Genomic DNA, 5,670 nt, shown 5'->3' with positions numbered 1-5,670 from the left:
TATCAGGAGCCCTACTGGCCCAGAGTCCCAGCCAGCCCAACCGGGGCACTCTGCCAAACTTTCAGTGCTAAGTGCCTGGACAGTGTTAGAGCCCTTGGTCCAGCGGAGCTAGTAGTCAGTATCCTGGGGATTCCAAATGTTGGCAGTGTGGGTCTGTGTCCCTCTCCCGCCTCTACAGCCTGAGTGGTCTGGTCAAGCCTCTGATTTTGTCCCTATGTGCTTTTCCTGTGGATGAGGGTGAATATTAGACAGGTACTGTACCTGCTTGGGTCACAGGCTGGCAAAGAGATGGGCCAGCTCCTGGGTACGGGTCCAGTAATAATGGAGATGACATTCTCAAACAGATTTGTGCTCGTTCTGTGGAAGAGCCTAGAATGTATTATATATAAAGGTAGAGCTTTCTAGATGACCTTGAAGAAATCACTTCCCTCTCTCTACCTGCTTCTGTGGCTGTGAAATAAGAGGACTGGTGGTCATTTTCATTCCTATCAGCCTGCGATTCCAAACTGGTAACCTCTGTCCCCAAGAATGGGTTTGGACCCTTCATGTTTGCTTATAAATACTCCAGTTTTGTTTCTTAATTTGCGATTTCATTTTATGTGCAAAGTTAGAGGGGCTGGGGGGGAAAGAAAAGTACCTACCACTGCCTAGTTAGCTTCAGTCTAAATTCTAAATCATGGTATTTGAGTGTCAAAGATGATTGAATGAGGGCAGAAATACCCAAGATCTCGCAGTGCTCTAGCGAACTCCTATTTATCCTCCAGAGCCCAGCCATGATGTCACCTCTTCAGGGAAGACTTCCCCACACCTCCAAATAGGGACCTCTCTTATGCTGGGGCTCCATCTCTGCACCAGGTGCTAAAAACCCAGATATGAGTGAGACACTGTCCCAGCCCTAAGGGGTCTCCCAGTCATGGTGTGAGATATACAGAGAGGTCCTAGACAAGAAGCTGAGTCACTCTTTACCTGGGGGAATTAGAGGTTTCTCGAAGGAGGTGATACCTGAGTCTTGCCAAAGAGCTGAACCTGACTCTGATCCAGTGTCCGGACATCGCTGCTATTTTGCAGGACATACAATGACAGAGGAACTTGGTTAACGGCACCAAAAGTTTGCAGCTGGCAAAGTCCAGGCTATGGGAAACCCTACAGGTCAAACGGGCAGCTTCCTTCACTGATACATTGCAAGGAAATGAAAGGGAAGGAAGATAATCCCAATGATTGAAAAGAAAAAAGAGCTTAAGAGATAATCAATTTGAAAGATGAACAAATTCAAACTATAGGGTATAAAGAAGCATAACAAGGTGATATGTAAAAATGCAAGGAAGTGATTACTATACAAGGATGGAGTATGGTGACTTCAGGCTGTGGGGGCTGTGATTGGGAGGGGCACATAAAAGAGGTTTCTGAGGTGCCTGGCAAAGTTCTCTGACCTGAGTGGTATTCTTCTTACATAATTCATTAAGACATTGACCTATGTGTGTGGCTTTTGAATCTGTTTTATTGTACAATAAAAGATTTAAAAATATCTCTTTCTAGGCTGGAATATTGGATTCAAACTGACAGCAGGAGGCAAAACAAATTCTGCTTGCCAAATTCTGCTTTTAAGTTAAATAATATTCATGTTCGGGAAGGAAGAGGCCTGACCTAAAGTAGTGTGTATTTTTAAAAAATATCCTGGAGGTTTTAGCTGCCCACAAATGGCTGTCTGCCTACGTGGCTCTCAAAGTGGAGAGCCAGAGGCCCTGTGTTCTGTTCTAGAACCTGGGGGGAGCATACAGGAGGAGGTCTGAGCAAGGGGAAACTAGCAGTCAATGAAACTATCTCTGGAGTAGCTTATCACAATTAAAGAAGGGGACAGACAGACTATAGGGTATCAGGAATGGGCACCTTTGCAGCTCTCATCTTGCCCATGGTGGAGACTGACTGTAACTCTGACCCAGAGTCAGATAAATCTCCTCATGAGGTCAAGATCACCAGGCCCCACTGTGAAAGAGACTCCTATTTTCCACCACCTCGGCAGCCACGAGAAAAATGGGTGGGACAGCTCCAGGTCCCGTTGCTTCTCTCCAAGATCTGGACTCTGAGGCAGAAACCAAATTTCAGGCCACAAAGTAGTTAGGAAACAACCCTTTCAACTTTCCAAGTTTGCAGCTAAGAAAGTTGAAGTCCAGGGTATGCCAGTGATTTACTGGAGGTCATGCCATAAACTCAACATAGGTACCTCTTTCTGCCTGTGCCCTCACTCTGTAAGCCAATGACCTACCCGCAGCCCGCCGAGATGAGTGTAGATATCTGTGGGCCTTCAAAGGTAACCGCGAGACCTCTGTTCCCATGCTCATCTTGGTACGTGGATCTGCCCCTCCTTCACTTCCATCTTCCCTTAATGTGGAATCTGTATTTGACCCTTGTCTTTGGCCCTTTATCTTTGGGGACTCATGTTTCTTCCCATATCTGTCTGTTGACCTATGTACCTTGACCTTGTATTAATTTTGCCCTTGTTCATCGCCTGCCCTTGCAGGGTGAAATTCTCCGCTCCAGCTACTATAGGAAACCCAATGTCTAACCTTGGAGTTTCTTTTCATCAGGAATCCAATTTAAGGGATAAGACTCAAGGCACTATCCAATAGTTTGGGACCTTTCTTCTTCCTATTTCTGAATATCTGCAGTCTGTCTCAGTTTGTATTTACTAACGATTTCATGATAACACTGAGTCCCTAGCTCAGCATTCTCTTCAAAAGCCATTTCTTCCATTTATTGGCATCTTAGGGAAAAGATCAATATATTTCCTTGCTCCCTGAGCCCCACATCCTGTCTTCTGGTAACTCTAGACACCACCTCAGAGACTCTGTTGACATTCAATCCACCGGAAGCTCCTCATGGTCAACTGTGCAGTGGGGCCTCTGAAGGTAATGTGATTCGGGGTCACATTAATAGAAGTATGGGATGCAGAATGAAGGAGGCAAAGTTCCACTCATGAAACTATGTCTGGAGTAGTATTTTCAGTGCTGAGGATCACAATTGAAGAAGGGGATGGAACGACCAGAGCAATTCAGGAATGAGAGGCTCTCGACATCATGTCATATTACATGGGGTTGTTTATCCTAGCGATGACCTGGGAGTGTCATAACCGGCTAGGGGCCAGATCTAAAGGATCACACAGGTAGGCACCAGACTCAAACTGTCAGTTCACAGGGCCTGGGAAAGGACTAAGCGCCCATTAGCTGAGCGATGCGTTGGCTTTCTAAACAAGAACACAAGCAGCGAGCACAGGTGGATAACTCACCTCACAAGCAACATACAGAAACCAGAAAACGCCGCTCCAGAAATTCCAACGTCCTTTCTGGAAGGTTCTCCCACCCTTAACACACGCAAACCCAGCGACACAGGACCGCCCCTCCCCCGCCGGCCACAGCAGTGCCTAGCTTGGGCCCTTGCCCTGGGGCCTCGGTGTCCCCATTGGTATCACAGGGATCCCAGAAGAGGCAGCGTTGCACGGAAGGGTGAGTGGGGCTGCTGCAGGGGAGCGGGGTGGGGACGAGGGGAGGGACGGGTACAAGGTGCCGGTCCTGTCAGGGAAGCGCAGAGTGGCAGGGACCTCGCAGGTCCACCAGCAGTCTGGTGAGCCCCGGCGCTCTGGCCCGGCCTGCACCGGTGACTGCGCAGCCTGGGGGAGGGGAGAGACCGAGGACGCCCTCAGAAGCCGAAAAGTAAAAAACGCCACGCAGTTAAGGGACGGCGCACGTGGGGACATCGGAGACCCCACCGCCAAACCCAAACCTCACGCCCCAGGCACGGACGGGGTTCGAACCCGCGATCTTCGGTTTACGAGACCGACGCCTTACCACTTGGCCACCGCGCCTGACAGCCGAGCGAGCGGTGGAAGCTCTCAGTGGAGGGTAGGCGGCGCAGGCGCGGGAAGGGCGGCGCCCCGCCTCCGGCCCCGCCCGCCCCTCTAGACCCGCCTGCCGAGACCTGGCTCTGCCGGACGCTGGACCCGCTCAGGGCCGGCTCAGGGCGGAGGCCAGGCGGCCGCTTCCTGCCGGAGGCGGGACCCGAACTCGCGTCTCGCCGGCCCGGACCCGCCCTCCTCCCGCGTCCCCAGGTGAGCCGGGGCAGAGGCCCGCCGGGGATTCGCTAGGCAGCCCAAAGGGAGAAAAACCACTACCCGCGCCTGGTACGACGCGAGCGGAGGCGGGGACCGCGGCCGCCAGCGAGCCAGGGCCGGGCGACCGCGTGCCGCCGTGCGACCTTGGCCGGGTCTTTTCCGTGCGGTCTGCAGGTTACGCGGGCAGCGCCGAGCGCCCCCAGGAGCCGAGGCGGGGCAAGAAAGGCGGTGCAGGCAAGGACGGGACCTGCGGTGGAGAAACTTGCAAGGGAGCGGAAGGGGTGAGGGCCACGCTCCTGGGGCGAGGGGAGGGGACCTTTCCTCGCTGACCCCGCAGAAGCGGCGGCCTGCGTCAGGAAAGCCTTCCCTGGCCTGTTCCCGTCCGCTCCTGCTCTCCCAGCCCTGGGACGGGAGACTCCGCCTAAATCTCTGTTTAGACAGGATGGCCTTGCCCAGGAGGGACCTGCGGAGATGCCCCCAGGCATGTTCGCGGACACAGTGCTAATAATGGGAATGGACAACGGGAGGCCACCTGGGTGGAGGAAGCCAGTAGTCTGTCCTGCCGGGGAACAGTGGGTTACTTATTAAAAGGACTGATCTAGATTCAAAGGAATGATGGTCAGCGGAGGTAGTACGCAGAAGCACGTGTGATTTTAAAAAGCAGGATATAGGACAATACTAACCATTGATTAAAGAAAAAGACGTACAAAGTAGGTAAGAGTAAAATATAAAGGAGACTGACTGGGGATAGGGGACAAAAGGAACTTTACTGGTGATGTTTGGTTTCTTTTCTGTGAAAGGCAAAAAGCTGAAATGGTGGGAATATGGGTGATTATGATACTGTATACTTTTTTGTAGATCTTGCGTTTTGCTCTTTTTTTTTTTTTTTTTTTAAAGGAAATTAGATCCCTCTGTCCTCGTCTGACCTGTGGCCATAGCGTCTGTTCCAGGAGAGGTGGGTGGGCGAAGAGCCCTTTTCCCAGGGCAGGACTTGACGAACTGCCTGCCTCCAGCCCTGCTCCAGGCCAGCACCCCAAGTGGGGTGGGGGGGCAGGACACAAATCAGACCAATGGCACCATTGCTCACCTGGCCACCGTCACTGCCAAAGTCATTCTTGCTTATTTATAGAACTTTTTAAAAAGTATAGATTGTGGAGATTTGGGGAAACCCAGGAAAACGGTTTTTGTGTGGGCTAAAAAACATACAGTTTACCATCTTGACCATTTAAAAATGTAGTGTCTGCTTTCTGGACATCGTTGTGCAACAAATGGAAGGTTTATGGAAACTCTGCCTACTCCCTTCTGCAGTCTCTGCCCCGCCCCTGGCAGCCACCCTTCTACTTAACTGTGTTTCAGAGTTGGGTAGCAGGTGGAGTCCTACCATACTAGTCTTTTTGTTCCTGGCTTATTTCACTTAGCATAATGTGCTTAGGGTTCACCCATGTTGTCACATGACATGATTTCCTTTTTTTTTTTTTTTTTTTTTAAATTGCTATTTCATTGTATTTTTTAAATAACATTCATCCCTCAATGAACATGTAGTTTACTTTGACCTCTTTGCTGTC

The 5,670-nt window shown here is 50.8% G+C and overlaps 1 non-coding gene across 1 annotated transcript; it reads right to left on the bottom strand.

Moving 5' to 3' along the window:
* Positions 1–3,787: 3,787 nt before the first annotated feature.
* Positions 3,788–3,859, bottom strand: TRNAT-CGU. The gene has a single exon. It is a non-coding gene; the product is annotated as a tRNA-Thr (tRNA).
* Between the last annotated feature and the right edge of the window lie 1,811 nt (positions 3,860–5,670).

The sequence above is a fragment of the Enhydra lutris genome, unplaced genomic scaffold, assembly GCF_002288905.1.
Source record: "Enhydra lutris kenyoni isolate GAN:26980312 unplaced genomic scaffold, ASM228890v2 scaffoldscaffold26, whole genome shotgun sequence".
NCBI classification, from domain to species: domain Eukaryota; kingdom Metazoa; phylum Chordata; class Mammalia; order Carnivora; family Mustelidae; genus Enhydra; species Enhydra lutris.
Note: the sequence above shows the minus strand (reverse complement) of the source record. Positions and strands in the feature narration are given on the sequence as shown.